The sequence below is a fragment of the Balearica regulorum genome, chromosome Z (genome assembly GCF_011004875.1).
Source record: "Balearica regulorum gibbericeps isolate bBalReg1 chromosome Z, bBalReg1.pri, whole genome shotgun sequence".
NCBI classification, from domain to species: domain Eukaryota; kingdom Metazoa; phylum Chordata; class Aves; order Gruiformes; family Gruidae; genus Balearica; species Balearica regulorum.
This window is the reverse complement of record NC_046220.1, coordinates 72,466,934-72,484,304: the sequence shown is the minus strand read 5'-3', so window position 1 is coordinate 72,484,304 and position 17,371 is coordinate 72,466,934. Positions and strand designations below refer to the sequence as shown.

Below are 17,371 nucleotides of genomic sequence, written 5' to 3'. Positions count from 1 at the left end.
TTTGGGTCCTTCCATTGTCTAATTGTTGTTCCATGAAACTTGAAGCATAGATTGTAGAAGAATGGCATAGACTGTAATGAAACCCATTTTATTTTTGAAAAACAAAACACTACAAACTGTCACCAGTCCTAGAGTTTGTCTGAGATCTAATAAAAATGATTCTTTCATTCCTTCCTAAAAAAAATTATAAACTGGATTTTGTTTTGTTCAGGCCTCTACTTCAACTATTTGACTTTCCTTTCTTGCAGGAGGCTTTGGAAATCTTTTACCATTAATAGATCTAACTTTTAACCTGAACAGAGGCAAATTTGTTTCTAAAGTTACATTCTTTGGAAGAAATGAATGAAACTTTCATGAGGAGTGAATGAGGATCACTCAGTCATGATTCACGCTTCATGAGGATCTATGCAGGTTGCTCTCCACCTCATGAAGTTCTTGTTCATGTGCAACACTCTACATCAGATCTGTTAGCAAAGAATATACATCTAAGCAAGCAAGTCCTCCATACAACTGCCTTTGGTAAACACATGTGTTAATATGACTGAGTAGAGAGATCTTCACACTAAAATACTGATCTGTTAGTAATATGGAAGACCTGGGATGTCAAGTTTGCACAACATAACATAGCGAGCTAAGCTAGTTCCACTGAGCTGATATATCAAGTCTATGTAAAACCATTTTGGGAAACAGATTTGCCATTTTCATACCTCCTAGCAGAGTACTCAGCCCAAGAGTTAAGATGCACTGGTTTTAGCTCCATACGAGTTAATAAGAATACGGAAGTATTCTGTGCTGGAGTATTTTAATGCATTACAAAGCATTAAAATATTCCACAATAAAGTCTGTACAGTACTTTACGCAGAAAAGAGATTGCAATCACGTCCTTTCAGAGGGTCTTTGAAATGTAGCATAGATATTTTGAGCTTTCCTGTAATCTGAACAGAGTCATTTGGAGAAGTTACAGTGGTAACAGTGCTTTGGATAGATTTTTTCAGGGCACTGTGAGGGCTGGCTGCTCCCAAAGGGAAGGGGAGCCAGAAGCCAAGCACAATAAATGGGTGGCAGGGCAGGGGCCTCATCAGCCAGAGCCCAGACCCCACACTGCCCAAGCAAGGTGAGCAGGACAGACTCAGAGATGGTAGCCAAGTTCAACAAAGGGTCCCAATTATGAGGTGAGTTCATGGTGATATGGTGGGTCTGAGGTCAAGCCAGGAAGTAAATCCACAGGTCAGGACCAGGATCAGGTGAGACACAGCTCAGGGAGCAGATCCACAGGGACAAGACAGGTCTGAGAACAAGTAAGGAAGTCAATCTGCGGATCAAGATCAATGGGATATGCTGCTAGGCTGGGCTGTGGCTGAGTTGGAGTGAGTATTCCTGCAACATAGCTCCATCAGGGACTAAATCCCTGACACGAGGTTAAAGAGGCACTCGGCTCCAAGGGCAGGGTGTGGGTGGAGGCCACAGGTGGGGTCCTGGCAATTAAGGCCTATGGGTACACCCAGGGGACTGACAAGATCCAGTCTCAGTAGCCACAGTCTTGAAGATTAGCTGAGTAATTCGGTCTGTTACTCCTGAATCTGTATGTATGAGGAGACAGTTCTTCCTAAATCCATCATCTGTTAGTATGATATTTTATATATAATATGTATATTTTAGGTATAACATGTATAGTATTTAAAATGTGTGTAATATAATTATTTATATAATGAAATTATAATGTAATTTTAATGTAATAAAGGTGTTACCTAATTTTTCCTTAACTATTTTTGTACTGCAGCTTTACTCACTGCTGCTGTCTCTGCCTTCTCATCAGCCTTCACTCACTCTCATACTGACATTATTGGAAGACAATTCATTTTCAGTAGCAAAAGAAATTTTTTTTTCACCATGCACTTATAACACTGTTCTTGGACCCTACCATTATTTTCAGTGTATTGAGCTTATCTGTTGTATTACTGTTCATGATTGATCAGCCTTGCATCACACAAGAGGGCTCTTCAACCAGCAAATATTTGAATGGAGGCTCCAGCCAAGAACTGTTTCAGAAATAGAGACATTACAAATGGTCACAGCTATTGCATGCTCTGTTTTCACCACATGCTCTAAAGAAGGGGGTTATGAAGGTATTCAGCCATAACCCTGGTAATCAAACAGACTCTCCATGACAGAAGCACCATAAGTAACACTGCAGCATGGACAAACAGAGAAGAAAATGAGGACTGAGAAGGAAAAAAAATGCAATGAAAGACTATTTTATTTTTCTCTAAAGTTGAAAGAATTTGAAAGCAGGTTTTGTATGTGTACAGCTTTTAACCCTTGTTCCTTTGTTCTTTCTAGCATGTCTGGTTTGAGTCTCCAAATAATTAAACAATGGGATACTTCACAGTAGCATTTACAGTCAGCACTCTCATTTCAGGCTCTCATTCAGATTTAAACTGAGCATCAAGAAGGTAGAGTCCTACTTGGGAATTGTTACAAGTATCCCATATTTATTGACATACAGGTATACTCCAAGATGCTTCCAGTTATAGCAAGTACCATCTCTCTTTAGGTCATGTGTTTCTATGATGCACACACAGGGTGTCTGGCATTGGTCTAGAAGACTTTGTGCCATGCCAGTATGCATGCAGGCTAAAGGTTGAAGGAATGGGAGAACTTGCAGATTTATAACTATAAGAAGATTTTTTCTTAACAAAAAAAATGGAGGACTTGAGGAGATATTATATTCTTCTGTATGCACTAGCAGCTGCTAAACCACTCAGAAGGGGCACAGTGGAAAGGATTCTGACCTAAATCCCTATAAAACAGTGGTGATTTCCAATTACATCACACACAGCAGCAGAAAGAAAAGCCAAATAGTGTAAGTGCACCTTAGCTGACTACAGTCAAGCATTTTCGCTGCTGAACAGGACCATAATTTTCACTGGATAGTTTCAACTCTGGAAGCTTGTGGCATTTTGTATGACACAGAGATCATTAGTTCAGCAGTCTTCTGTCGTTAATACATCCCTGAAGTAAAATGATATCCCTGATTCCTTGTTAGGAAATGATCCAGAAAGCTTGTTTGTTCTGGCAGTGCTTTGCATGCAAGTTAAAACTTAACTACCCATCTCCTCACCCTCCTGTCTCAGCAGATTCTGTATCTGGAAAGAACAATAGCCTGTCAGCTGCTACAGTCTGATGCTTTTTTCTAATCTGGAGAAATTAGACTTGAACCCACCAGCAGAATGCTTCTCCTACAGCTATGCCTTTTGTCTCTGTACTTAGTCTGGTGATTACATTTTGAGCGTGCTCTTTTTTAGTAAGAACCATTAGTCATGCTTTGTCTATGCTTAGTATCCCAAAGTTAGGAGAATGGTTTCACCTGTGTATATACCCCAGTTTCTCATCAGTATAAAATTAACAAGGAATTATGTTAGCAGTTTGATTGTCAGGTAACACATATGTTCCACACAGAGGTTAAAAAAAACCCCAACAAAAAAGAGATCAAATACTCATGCTTCTTTGCATTTCTGTGAAACAAGGGTAGATGGGAAAAGCAAAGTTTTTTCCATATATGTTGTTGAGAAAACCACTACTGTTCCATACCCAGAGAGTGGAAGACTACAACGCTGGTAATAATGGTCTCTAAATTGCAGCTGCAATGATGAAGCTTAAATCTTAATGAAAATTTTCTTCTAAGAAAAACAGTGAAGCTCTAGCATGGCTTGGTTACAGAATCCAAAGGTGGAATTTTCACCTTTGGAGGCTGTTAAGACCAGGCTATGCAAATATCTGTTAGGAATGACAAATGTTCTGTCCTGAGGAAGGACCTGAACTTACCCTGGGAAAAGGAGAGGGACCAAACAACCTCCAAGGGTCTCTTTGCAGGATTATTTTCTGATTCTTTGCATTTTAGCAGAGATGACTCATGGCCTGAAAAATCTGGCTTATTAATGGAGATTAAAAAGAAATCGATCTAAGTTTGTGAAAGACATTGGAAACTCCATGGGGTCATTGTCTTGTAGGATATACCACAAGGAGGAGCATTCTCATTTACCTAACTGGCAACTTAATCTATCAGCAGTCCAAACATGTGTTTGTGGTGGGAAGCTACACTTTGAAAAAATTAAAAATAAAGTGTGATATGTAATATTAGTTATCAGAGAGCTGATGGTATATCTCCATACTAGCACTTGGTGTCGCATTTACTTTACTATTATTGCTTATGAAAGTCTGTCCTCAACTAATTGCCTAGGTCCACTCTAGAGTCAGTGGGGAGAGAGAGATGGCTCTTGGAGGTGACAGAGCCCATCATGCTTAGACATGTCAGCCTGTGTGCCTGTTTCTCTGTTGACTGGAAAGGGAACCAACACAGACACCAAAGACTAAAGCTCAAATCATGTAAGACAAATTTCACTCTTGTAGTCTTTACACTGATGTGTTTTCTGAAAAATAGGGTATAGTTCAACTGCAAGGACGAGCGTTTATCCTTCTTCCTTAACTGCATGAATCAAAATAAATTCTCCCTGGTCGTGGAAAGCTCTATATATCAGTCAGTCTTCTGCAAAATATCAGATTAAATAATTACCATGGTCCCATCCAGACTTGAATTCTATTAATTGAAAAAATTTGCAGAGGCCAATTAGATGTCATAGTTTCTACAAATGGGACCTAATGCACAGATATAGTCAAGATCAGATTTTCAAATGTAAGGGCCTAAATTGCCAGTAAAATTTTTTGCATAACCCTAGAATTTGTGTGTGGTAATAGGCACAAGCATACACAAAAGACTGACAGTATGTTCAAATTTCATGGGATTGATTTACATAACACATTCTGTAAAAGACTCGTTCCTATTGCTTTCTTGTACAGATAATAGAGCTGAGTGGGGATGCAAGATATTATAGTTTACAAGAAGAAATTAAAGTGGCTAGAAACCTCCAAAAGCTAAATTTAAAGAATATAGAGCATTCATATAAAAAATATATCTTGAAATAAGCTCATGAAGAGACATCTCACATTTTTCATAAAACAAATGATCCAAAACACATATGGGGAAGAGCTGCCATAAGATTCTGACTAATGAAAATTAGCCTAAACTTTGCATGTTCATTTTTTACTTCAGTTTGTTCCATTTTACTTGTTTCTTTGCTTGTAGATATTGATATTTATGCTTGGAAACTAATGCTTTTCAAATACACTTTTGTTTTATGGACCACGATCGTAGCACTGGAAGGAGGATAGGAAGAACTAAAATGATACAACACCCATGCAGAAAGCTGCTGGGAAATGTTCTGTGATAGTGAACTCCAGCACCTTTGACTCCCTGTTTCTGTATTAATGATTTGCATAAGATCGTAAGTATAGCCAGTGCCTGTAAGATACCGACAGTAAGCTGTCAGTGAATCCTCTCTCATCACTGCTCACAGTCCTGTCTCACAAATGCACCAGCTAATGGCTTGTCGGATTAAACGAGCTGAGACTGAAGAGATGGTTACCCTCAGGAAGAATCTAGCAGACATTTGGCTGAAGTTAGTATCACTAATTTGGCCAGAATGTGTTTGTTTAAAAGTATATTTGAAAAGATCTCATACACGGCTCACCGTTTTGTAGAATCTGAATGAAAAGACTTCATGCACTACATTTCGTCCTCTCAGAGCCAGATATGCTGTAGTAATCATTAAAACTGATCTGGAGTTAAATGCTTCCTGAGACAATATGCCAGTGACACAGAAGTGGATGCCTTTGTAAAAACCTTACTGGAACATTGTTCTTATGTTCTAAGCAATGCCTCCAAAGTAACAAACACTTTTGGCTCTAGGATGGTATCATCTACAGATTTCCTGACCTGAAGATGCAGGTATCTGGACAGGGAGTACCATGCGGTGGAGACTGTGGGCATATGGCCAGAGTAGAGGAAGCTTCCTGACATTTCCCAGCCAGCTAGCCTCAACTGACATTTCCAACACCAGGCCACAACACTGCCTTTCATTCACCCTATGAGCAATAGCTTGTTCAGAAAGCAGTTTCCTTGCTGCACTGTTTGAGGCCAGTGCAGGGCAGAACTGGCGGAATGCACTGTCTGTATGGGTGGACAGGCCTTATTCACAACCTGTCCACCCAGGCATGCTGAGAATAAATAGAAACAGCAAGGTACACGTGCTAGGGTCTGCCAGAAGGTCAAGAGAGGTTCACATAGTACAATGCAGAAACAGGACAGATTTCATGTGAATCATGCCTTATTTCCCTTCATGGTGAGGCACATGCCTTACTAGAATGTGGACTGCTTCCCTTCCAGCAACCAATGCTTCTTAAGACTTGCTGATGAGAGCAAGTTCCTGTTGCTTTGGAAGAAATTGGTAAGAGAGATGACAAGGTGGCATATTAACTTATCTCAGCATTTCATTTGGCTTCATTTTGCATGAGAGACCTGTTGTACTCAAACATTCAGAGATGAAAATAAAGTGCCTTGCTGGTACTCTCTCTTTTTTTTTTTTTTTAATTGTGGTCTCTCAAGAGAGCTGTACTGCAGACAGAAACCAGCTAGCAAAGGGCAGAGACAGCAATCAGGAATGATTACACCATACAAAAATGTCAGTGGCATAACATGACTTAACTGTGATTCCACAAATTATAGATGAATGCAGAGGCAGAAAAATCAAAAGCAGAAAACACACTGTACCCTTTATATTCAAATCCCCCAAATTTTACCAAATTCCTCGGACCAATTCCAGACATTTACAGAAACTAGCTGCTGCTTTTTGCACTTCATCCCCTGAGAAATGGGTTTAGGGTAGACAAGCTGACTGGAGAACTTGAGATTAAACATATACTCATCTTGAAAGTTCAGATAGGTGATATTTACTGAGACTCAAAGAGCAGATTCCTCCACCAAATGTGTTGATGGAAATGCGTTGGAAGCTGTGTGCAATGAAGAAAAGAAGGTTTCCAAGGACATACAGAACACTGAGGTTCAAAGAGATGGAACAACATGATCTCTCAAACGCTGCTCCTCTGAAAAGAGCCATGTGTGCAAAGGCCTGGAGAGGAAGAGGGAGGCATGGGAGCTTGCCTTGTTAACTGCCTTTTTTTACTGATGGACTATCAGCATGTGCTTGAGCTGAGACCCACCTGAGTGCCAGAGACAGTACCAGAAACACAGGGTGTTCTGCTACTGCATGCATTTACCAAAGCCTAGGAAGAACTGGAGGGTCTCTGCCTCTGAAGCAAACTTATGTAAGACAGAGCAGAATTTTGCTCTTGAATTCATGAAAAAAGCCATCCAGAGACAACTTGCCTAGTCTGTTGTACATGCTGGACACAGTTTCTGTTCTGAGAAAAAGTCCTGGAGGCTTCATCATTTGTTTTTGGTCTATCTAAAGAAGAACTAGACTGTCATATTTTTCTTATAAAAATAATCAAAACCAGCAAACACCCCAACTGAAATACTAGCAAATCCATTTCAGCTTCTCACTTTGCTTTAACTCTCCTGATAGAGTTGTTTTATGTTAGTTCTGTGAGCAAAGCAAGAACATGCCTGGCCACCTCACAGCCTGCCCTGGGGTGCTGAGGTGGGAGCCTGCAGGCTTACAATCCACACAGGATTGTGTCTGGCTTCATCCTGGACTATGGCAGAAGTTTTGTCAGTTCAGCTCAATGGCAATCTTTGCCTTTAAACCCTGCTATTGTCCATCCAAAACAGTTTACTACTGCTTGAGAGAGACAAGAGTCAATAAATTTTTAACATTTTCCAGGACCCTGCACTGGCATGTTGCAAAGCATTTATATAAGAGGAATGGATGATTCCTCACAACGCTATTAAAAGGTAAGAAAAGCATTGCAATCTTTTGTGTACACACAGCGAAGGGTGGGGTGTCTCAGGTAGTAGCAGAGACATCATCTCTGCAGTCTATACATTAGGTACTACAAGAGGCTTAGAAATCTTTCTTCTGAGGGCAGTCAGGTACTACTGCTGCAAGTACCTTCTTTCTATGCACCCTCTCATGCGAGTGCTGATGCACACAGATATGTTGCCTCCTTCAGCATCTCCACGTCTTACTGAAACCAACCTAAGTACAAAGGGATGTCCTTGACAGAAAACTCTCCAAGCTGAAGGGCTAGATGTTCTCAGGTGAAGGCAAATCTCAGGCAATTCTGGTCCCTGGAAGATATTTGCAGGTTACTTTCAACTCTGTTTTGTGATGGAAACAATTCTTAAATTGTACTTCTGGAATTCCCCAGAAAATGGAGAAAACATTTCCCACTCAACAGCAGGGTACATAGAATGTCTAGTAACATACCTTGCAATTCCTCACAGTCTGCATAAAAAGCACATACATGATGTGTCCTTCAACAAATGATAAGGGACATAACATGAAAAGGTATTATGATTACACAGCTGGACATGACAGGGCCATAGCTTCATTAGCAAGCATGTTAATGCATGTCTCTTCATCCTGTCATGCTGTTCGTACGTTCCAGTGTTTTGTCAGCTCAGCATTTTTTCTCTTGAATAATCTTATTAAAAATAAAATGCATGAAATCTAGGTGTAGCCTTGTCTGCAACTTAAGAAAACCTTTGAAGAGATCATAGAATTGTATCTCATTAAGAACCGAATGAAGTATCAAGACCAAAAAGCCTTGGCCAGCCCAACAAACCCTGCAAACAAGGGTGATGCCACCAGCCACGAATGCAGTGACCCATCAGGTTGCTATGGCAATTGTTGGATTTTTAGCACTTGGCTCCCATACTTATTTCCAAAACCATCACTGCAACTGCATGACACTGAATCTCTCCAGAGATATATGAACTTGTCTCAGTCCGCAAATCCTGCAGTTTTTCCTCAGAGGTTCAGAGCTGGTTGTAACTGGTCCCTTTCATCAGCAGCAGGGTGTGTGATAGATAACTGGCCTAATTCTCACTTGTACCAAAGTGCTTATGCTGTTATAGCCCCTAATATAAGTGTGATGATAAAGCTACTTACAATGGTACAACATTGTCCTCTTCTAATACAGAAACAAGCCTTAATGATACAGCTGCATTCACACTTCAGCCAGTCTAAACTTGGAAGTTTTACTGGCAGAGACATGCTGGTTAAGAGTGTGGGGAAAAAACATCACACACCTCTCTGACGACTGTGCTGGCAGACACCCCAGAGGTGTCCCTAGATAGACAAAACAAGTTTCTGCAGGATAACTGTAGCTGTCTGTGTATGCTCTGCCCACACAAGAAGCAAGGTAGTTCAAATTAGCTGCTTTTCACTGAGGTTGACCCTAGGTCTAAAGCCATAGTCGTGCCAGTTTAAAATCAGTAAAGCTATTGAATTCCAGCAACCGGTGAAGGCAGTGACAGCAAAGTAACTCTTTTGCCAGTGTATGTGTCTTTTCCCCAAGGAAGGAAGTGCACCACTATAACTACTATAAATAAAGCCAGAAGAGCCTGGGTTATACCTCTTCAATTATAACAGGAAAGTTAAAATAGTCCAGAAGTTGGGGTAGTCTGAGACCACTTTACTCTCTGAGTAACGGTGACTGCAGTAAGAGATGCAGTAAGAGGTGCTTTAGAACAATGTATCAAAACTGATGTTAAGCAGATTACGTAGATATATTAAGCCACGGGGATTTATCAGGTGGTAGCAATAACACTGTCATAGGAGAAAGTAATATTGCAGGCTCAGGCAGTGTCAGGGAAGCTATACTCGAACAAAGAAGGGGATTCTAAAGAATGGCAAATTTGGACATCCAGTTTGTGACTCAGAAGCTGGGGGGGGGGGCTGCAAAAGTCTCCTTACTGCCTCATACAATACTCCGTCATGTACATTTTTCCTCCCATTGTTTTACAGGGCTAAAATTAGTGCAGAGAGTGACTGTGGAAAACGTGTATGGAAATAAGGAAACTTGGCTGAACATGGCTTTGTTTTTCAACTTGTGTGTTGCTCTCTCAATGACACAAAATCAGAAAACATTGACTTTACTTCAGACCTTGATCATCGTACTAAACATTGTATTTCTGCAGCATCTCCTGGCACAGAAGAGGGATAAGCTTTTCAGACCAAAGTCAGGCAAATAAGATGTCCAGTGTGGAACAGCCGTAAACGTTATGGTGGTGTTTCATTTAGTATTTCACTGATGCTTTTTTATAACAAGTTGAGCAACTAAAGATTGCAAGCTCTCAGCATGAGGTTATGTCTTCTCTCCAGATCTCCCCTTGTCCTCCTACTGCCTGCCTTCTACAGCAAATGCATCGCTTTCCTTCTTCACAACTCACCCTTTGCCTTCACTGCTGCAACAGTCTCACACGTCTCCTTTCTCCTCAGCAGCACTCACCACTACTACCATAATATTTCTAGAGGGCTGTTAGGGCCATGAGTGCACCAATAAGCCTTAATTAACCTGATCAAAGCTTATTGACTTCCTAACAAACATGTCCTTCCCTTCCACTCCACCTTTTCAGTTCCTATAAAAATGTCTTCATCATCAGATCCCTTCTTTTTCCATCTATCCCAATATCCTCAAATTCAATGTTTCCTTCTTCCCAGCTCCACAGCAGTCAAAAGTTGAAAATCCTTGTTTTCCCCAGAAAAGCATGCAGCTTAGATTGCCTGGCCATCTTTGGGCTAGAGTTAAGACTATTTTGTGGACCTCAGAAGCACTGCTTGGCAGACATTTGCTGTTGCCTACCTCCACAGTAACAGCTGTGCTACCACTTGCTTCTCTTTTTCTCTGTCTTAGGAGATCTCATAAAAGCTTAAATTTGCCCACTTACTTTTTCTCATGTACATCAGGATGACAGTAGAGTGGGCCTGCTTCCTTTCAGCTGCCTCTGGCTTTGAACAGAGCAGCAATCTATGACAGAGTGTTCGTCACTGAAGACACCTGTGCAGCTAGAAACAGGTGAGAAACAGGTATAATGAGACAGAAATCACAGTGCATTTATTCAGAGCATAGGAATCTTGCCTTCCTATAGAAGTGCCTAGACTAGATAGAGTGTGCTCTACCCTGCCTTCCAGCAGAACAGAGCAGAACATAATTTTCTGATCAAAACCAAACTAAAAAACAAACAAACAAAATCTGAGAAGTATCTTTTCAACAAACATTTTCATTTTTTAAATTTGCCAGGTCTAAGTCTTCCAAACTGATTATTACTCAAAAAGCTGGAGGATTAGAGGAGGAGATACTGTTACCAAAATGCCCCCTGGCACTAGCTGAAGAGGGGAAAATCCTTACATTGTTGGTTTCACTATCTTCCTCCTCAGTCAGTTCTTTCTTGCTCTCCACAGAGAAAAACAATGGAATTTATTTAATGCTGTCTGATCAGGACTGGCATAAAAACTACAGCTGAAGAGTCTAAGTAATATATTGCAAGCCGTTTTTGGACAACCTAGGTGTGGCAGTCCAAGAATGGCTTACAAGATACCAGCTTTTAGGAACTCCTCTATGCTTCACAAGAAAGCATCTGGACAATGCTCTTAGTGAAATAATTTAGTTTTAGGTAGTCCGGCGAGGGCACAGTTGTTGGACTCAATGAGAGTCCCTTCCAACTTGAGATATTCTATGATTTTATGAACTACAGGAGCCTAGGAGTTAAACACTACATTACAGAAACCACATATGCTAAAAGGCTTTGCGCAGCCTCTTATCAGTGCTGGTACATGTGGATTGGGAAAAGAAAAGGAGGAAATTAACGATTGCACAATCAATGAAAAGGTGCCAGACAAGCTTTCAGGGCAAATACAAGTCTGTGTTACAGTTCTGTGCACAGAAACCAGTGAAGGCAGAGAATGGTTTGTACAGTGTTTCACTCCCCACAGCCCACAGGTCCCAAAGGCGCTTCACTGGGGAAAAGCTGTTTGACAAAGGACACAGGGGTTGACCCTGTTTCAGCACTGGTTTCTGTGAAACTATCTGCAGCAGACAGAGGAAAACCATGCAAGACAGAAGCCCAGGAGGAGAATGCAAAGTCATGTGCGTTAATTGACTGAGGGGGTGGAGTGGGCAGTTTATGAAGTCGCAATATACTAAAGTCTGCCCTTAACTGCTAAACAAACGCAGCAGTGCAGTGCTTTTTGCATGCTCATTTGCCAGTAAATGTGACAACCAGGACGTTGTATCTCAGAAGGGAGGTTGAATATATATTCTTTTCTTTATATCTAGCTGATGGCTTTCCTGCAAATTACGAGAAATGCAGCACTTTCCTTTAAAAGCAAAAATGGAAATGGGCTTCTTGTCAGCAGAGAGACACTAGAACTCCCATTAATCTCACTTTCTTGCCACTAAAAAGCAGAGTTCAAACATCCTGCAACCTCTACTGATAGCTAATAACTTGGATCTCAGAGAGCTAAGAATAAAAAAAAATAGAATTCTTACCGGAAAAATCAATAGGGCCCTTCTTGTTAACTGTAGCTTCCGTGCAGTGTGTATATTCAATGTAAAGATTTGCACCCGATTTTGACAGCACTCAATAAAGTAAAAAAGCCCACTATAGGCATCTGCAGTATCTACTGCTGGCTAAGTAGAAGAGATTCTATTTTTTGTGTACTGCATGTTCCTAGAGAAGAGCGTCTCCACTGCTATTTCATGTGCCTGTACAGTTGCTGAACATCAGTCATTCACACTGAGCATTTGTGAAACTGATCCAGTGACAGATAAAAATCCTTCAGTCCCACTTCAGTCCCAGTTAAAACTATTCCTGATTACTTTTTGTATGTACTTTCTCTAACACAAAATCACGTTGGTTAACCTGAAAAATGCACATCTGCTCTAAGTATGTAGGACGACAAACTATACCAGTAATTATTTATAATTCGTATGGTATGTTTAGCTTTACAAGTGTAACAGAACACTCTAAATACACACACAATTGTTTAAAAAATAGCCAGTGTCATCATACCTGAGAACAATAACAAATATAAATGCTGACAACTGCTTCCATAAGACACAAGTGATCAAATGTTCATAGGAAACAAGCATCAAAGTCATGGGAAGGTAGCCTGACCAAAGAAAAACCATTACAACCTGGGCAATCTTGACCTTTTACTAATTATTCTTTAAGCCTTACTGCCAGTTCAGAAAAAGCAGGTTTTTTGATAGCATGATTCAATACTGATCTGTAATGTGTACCATGACCCACAGGGTAAACGTTGATTTGTAACTCTGACTTCAATTTTGCTAGCCCTTTGTCCTGGTTTCAGCTGAGAGGATTGATTTTCTTCATAGTAGCTAGTGTGGGGATACGTTTTGGATTTGTGCTGGAGACAGCATTGATAATATAGAGATGTTTTTGTTCTATGGACTTACTGTTGAGCAGTGTTTACACGGGGCCAAGGCCTTTTCTGCTTCTTGCACTGCCCTGCCAGCGGGATGGCTGGGGGTGGACAAGAAGTTGGGAGGAGACATAGACAGGACAGGTGACCCAAACTGACCAAAGGGATATTCCGTACTATATGACGTCATGCTCAGTTTATAAGGAGCTTGGGGCGGGGGGGGCGGCGTTCGGAGCAATGGCGTTTGTCTTCCCAAGTCACCGTTACGTGTGATGGAGCCCTGCTTTCCTGGAGATGGCTGAACACCTGCCTGCCCGTGGGAAGTGGTGAATGAATTCCTTGCTTTGCTTTGCTTGTGCGCGCAGCTTTTGCTTTACTTGTTAAACTGTCTTTATCTCAACCCACGAGTTTTCTCACTTTAACTCTTCCAATTCTCTCCCCCATCCTGATGGGGAGGGAGTGAACGAGCGGCTGCGTGGTGCTCAGCTGCCCGCTGGGGTAAAACCACGACACCCTTGACACAGGAAGAGGTCTGACTGCCACCAGTGGGACAGTGTCCTTGAATTAGGAATGGCCCAAAAAAGTTCTGCACACCCAGGGCATCAAATCCACTGATCTCTGTCTGTGGTAGCTTTTCATTCCTGCCAGATGGGAATAAAGTATATTTGCTGAACAGGATCAATAATCTTTTTCACACACTCACACCTGTATGCGCTTATTTGCACACATTTACCATGCTCTCTCCTAGATATTAAACCTAAGCCTTGAACTGAAGGCAGCTACAAGGAACAAAAATAAATAATCAGAAATAAAAATTGTGGCATTTACATAAAAGCATTAACACCTTTGGCCCAGACCCTGCTCAGCATCTCCGTGCTACACAATCCACCTTTTCCATATGATGTCCCACAGGCCCCCTGCAGCCTGGTCTATTAGCTGGGCGTGCTGTTTCCCATCACACAGCCACTGGCCACAGGGTCTTTCTGGAGAAGGAATATTTGCGTCTGCTCTACACTTGACCTGGATTTAAGAAGTGCTAATGGGACAGTGCTAAATCCTTTCCACCTCCTGGCTGTCATGTATGTAGCTGGAGAGGAAGGCTTATTTAGAGGCACACCCTGGAAATCCCACCCTGGCACAAGCTGCCAAAGCAGGTCCCAGCTCCCTCACTGGGAACCATGGGGCTGGACTGGGCTGGCTGGTTCAGGTCTCCAGAAGGTACACTGGGGACCTTTAGAGGGTCACAGAGTAATTCCATATCTGGAACATATTCCATAAATACTAGGAAACCAAAATTATTTTTCTTTATTTTTAGGCTGCTGTGGTACCTTGCCAGTGTACACTGAACAGCCCTACCTGACTGCTCTGTTGTGCAGATTATGTAAGAAGGATTATGCAAATTCTTAGCCTTTACCATTACCTCACCCTTCCTCTAAAACTGGGGTTTAAAGTTTCTTCCTTTTAGCTAGACTTGCCTAAAAATCAAAGTCATGCTGGTGCAAGTCTGATTTCGAATAACTGCCTTATTATCAGACATCTCTTTCATGCAGACAGCTGTAAACTTCAATGTAAATGTCAATGGAAAGCTCATTCCAGCATAGATTACTTGTTTCATATACTTTTCATTTTAGTTATCTACACAAAGTTCATATTTTCCTTTATATGTTTAAGAAATAGGTGTGTCCTTGGTTCTTTCCCTTCACATGAAGTTACACATACACTTGTATATAAATATATATTTTTTGTAATAGTAATTATTTTCCCATCAATTTCAATGACTTCCACTTTAAAAATGAGAAAAAACATTTAAAACAATCTTTAAAATATTTGGAAATAAATGGTTCTTTTATTATGTAAAAGCATTAGGGTGTCTCCAAGGTAATACAAATAAAATAATTTATAGTAAATGAGATTATTATTGCTGGGAAAAGGACCACTTAATGCCTGTTTTCTGTGGGGAAAAAAAAAATCAGAGTAACCCAATAGGGGTGCTCAGAAACATACAGCAAATACTTAAAAGCTTCAAGGATCCAAAACAACAAGTGAAGAAATACATGCTGAGGCAGCAAATTGGAAGAGGATATGTCTGCTCATCCTTATCTTGGGGAAGTAGTCTTAGTGTCCTGACAATTACAATAGGAAGTCTGTTTTATCATTGTGTTCTTCCAGTTTTATACCAACTGGTCCAAAGGAGTTCTACCAGCATAAATGTGGAGTAATGCAGTGGTGAGCCAAGCGTTAATACACAGACCTGAAATAGAAACTGTTCGGCACTGGGAGGATGTGAATTGCTGTCTGGATATCCCATAAACAGACCTGTGTGGCTGCCCTTAGCAAAGCAGTCATGTCAGGGTAAATTTGGCTCAACATACTGCTATAGCAATCAGCTAGTAATGGCTCAGCTTCCAAAGATAGCTCTGCGACAAAATTAGTAACTCAGATCTACAGCCACATAGCTGAACTGTTAAAAATCCAAAATGAGCCTTGAAAATTACAAATAGGTGCATAGTACTTGCTAGATGTAGACATCAAGGAATGCATTTAGAGGTTGATCTGTATTCCCTAGCATTTTTACTTTAAAGTATGACAATCTCCTCCTCTTCTCCCACAGATGCCCTCGATGCCCTGCCAAATGTCTCAGCTGCAATTCTCAAGTCAAAGGAGATGATGGCATTTGGAATTTGCAAGATCAATAGTGCAATAGATTCTGTCCCCTGGACATTGAAGACCAGTCCCTATCCATTACAAAGTGCATTCAATCTGAACTCAGCCTCATTTCATACTTGTGCTCTCATGTCCTCTGTTCTGGCTCTCTTGGATGGTTCATGAGGCACCATAAGGTTTCAGACTATTTACTACAAAACCCCTACAGATCTGTCAAACTTCACACATCTGAGGTTCATGCTTCCTTGCCATTGCTCCTCTATCTTACCTACTGAAGCACTATAAGGAAACTTCTCTGGTTTTGACTTTCCACATGCTTGTTAGTGCAGAACAAACTGATCAAAGCACAAGCACATGGAGGTGGAGAAGTATGAATAGGTTCTACTGGATCTCTTCTATCTTTCAGCCTATATGGTATGAATGTATATTCTAATGTTAGGATTGGCATGTAACATAACCCTCAGCATAACAATTTGCAGTTTGTAGAAAGTTTTGCTCTTGCATGCAATACAGATGTGAACTAATTAATCCTCATGAGAACATTATCTTAAAGACAACAAAGCTAAGAGACAGAGGGATTAAAGCTAAAATGCAGTACAAACATTTGCCAACTAAATAAATGGCCTTACTGACCTCAGAGATGTGCTTGAAAGCTTCTTGGGTGTCTAACAGCTAAGTGTCATTTACACTTACAGCCAGGTTTCTAAAGACATTTAAACAGCTCATTCAATTCTAATTTTGAAGGAGGTAGGAACTGGATGAAACAGCTCAAAAATCTGGCACTAAGAAATTCGTCCAAGACCACGCTGTCAGGACTGTGAGTGTACCAATAGGTCTCAATTGCTCTGAGCAGCCCCAGCTGCAACTTCCACCCTTTGCCAAAGGCCCAGGAGCTCCATGCAAGCTCAGACCTGGAGCTTTGGAGTCTTTCACTCCCTACCTGAGCTCTGTTGTTAGTGTACCTACCTTCAGCTCTACCTTCTAGATCACTCTTGCACATATGCTGTAGCCTGGTTTACAGATCTGTCTGGTTCCGTCTCCTGCTGCTTCTGACTAGACTCCCTGGATGGAACCTGGACTTCATTCACCACCTCCCTGCATGTGGAGCTGTTGATAGAACCAGTTAGCAGCAGCCTTATTCTGCCCAGCCTGTTGTGCTGTGATGGACCTGTGCTCTGGTGAGGGCACAGTGTGTATTGTGGTTGCTCTTGGTTTGTCCTACTTTGTAGGGTGGCCTGCTCTTGCTGCTCCTTGTCACACAAGACAGAGCCAGATCTTAGGAATCCTTTTCCTACTAGAACAAGTGCATGTAAGATAAAAACCAAAACTAGCAGTCTTTTTTATGAACACTTGCACATTTCTATTCAATCCATTGGGCCAAACTGCAATCTCAGCATCTGCATTGTTAAAGCCAAGAAATTTCCTGAAGTTCTCCTGTACATAATGATACTTTTACATAA

At 41.1% G+C, this 17,371-nt stretch overlaps 1 long non-coding RNA gene across 1 annotated transcript in view; it reads left to right on the top strand.

Moving 5' to 3' along the window:
* The window catches only part of LOC142599426 (uncharacterized), a 31,230-nt gene extending 14,701 nt beyond the window's left edge, over positions 1 to 16,529 (top strand). Inside the window, exon 3 of the long non-coding RNA XR_012832989.1 lies at positions 15,859 to 16,529. This is a non-coding gene — a long non-coding RNA (uncharacterized LOC142599426). The remainder of the gene's footprint in view (positions 1 to 15,858) is intronic.
* Positions 16,530 to 17,371: the final 842 nt, after the last annotated feature.